A 1,352-nucleotide genomic window follows, 5' to 3' on the forward strand; every position below is an offset into this window, starting at 1 on the left:
ACATCTCCAACAATTAGAAAAAGAACAGCAAGAAAGCCAACAGTCACCAGAATAAAGGAAATAATCAAGATTTGAGCAGATATCAATGAAACAGAGAATAGAAAGACAATAGAAAAAATCAACAAGACTAGAAGTTGGTTTTTTGAAAAGATTAATAAAACTGTCAAACCAATGGCAAATTTAACAAAGGAAAAGAGGGAGAGAATACAAATAACATGAAAAAGAAACAAAATGGGCAACATCAAAACAGAACCAACTTAAATAAAAAGGATAATATCAGGATACTATGAAGAACTGTACTACAATAAATTTGAAAATCTGGAAGAAATGAATAGATTTCTAGAAACACACTACTTACCTAAAGTAACACAGACTGAGGAGGAAAAGATGAACAAATCCATAACAAAAGAAATTGAACAGGTCTTAAAAAAATTAGCAAAAAAGTCCTGGCCCAGACGGTTCCACAGGAGAATTCTATCAAGCATTCAGAGAAGAATTGACACCAATCCTACTCAACCTATTCCAAAACATAGAAAAAGATGGAGTCCTCCCAAATTCATTTTATGAAGCAAGCATAACCTTGACACCAAAACCACGCAAAGACATCACTCAAAAGGAAAACTACAGACCAATATCTTTTATGAATATAGATGTAAAAATTGTCAACAAAACATTAGCCAATAAACTCCAACAACATATCAAAACAATAATATCCCATGGCCAAGTGGGGTTCATACCATGTATGTAAGGATGGTTCAATATTAAGAAAACAATGAACATAATCCATCACATAAGTAAGATGAAGGAAAAGATCTATATGATCACACCAATTGATGCAGAAAAGGCATTTGATAAAATCCAACACCCATTCTTGAAAAAATTCTAAGCAAAATAGGAATAGAAGGCACATTCCTCAACATAATAAAAGACATATATGAGAAACCAACAGCCAGCATTATACTCAATGGAGAGAGACTGAAACTATTCCCTTTGCAAACAAGAACCAGACAAGGATGCCCTCTACCACCACTTCTATCCAACATTGTATTGTAAGTCTTAGCCAGGGCAATAAGGCAAGAAAGGGAAATTAAAGGCATCCAAATTGGTAAGGAAGAAGTAAAATTATCTTTATTTGCTGATGATATGATCCTATACATAGAAAACCCAAGAGACTGAGCAAGAAAACTTCTGGAACTGAGAGATTTAGTATAGTGGCAGGACACAAGATCAACAAACAAAAATCAGTTGGATTCTGTAATAGTTGGAGCTGTGTGTCAATTTGGCTGGACCACAATTCTGTGTGGTTTAAGCAGTTGTGATGTGATTATTCCCATGATGGGATCAGATGAATA

The sequence above is a fragment of the Orycteropus afer genome, unplaced genomic scaffold, assembly GCF_000298275.1.
Source record: "Orycteropus afer afer isolate SDZICR_OR568_19922 unplaced genomic scaffold, OryAfe1.0 scaffold02437, whole genome shotgun sequence".
NCBI lineage: Eukaryota > Metazoa > Chordata > Mammalia > Tubulidentata > Orycteropodidae > Orycteropus > Orycteropus afer.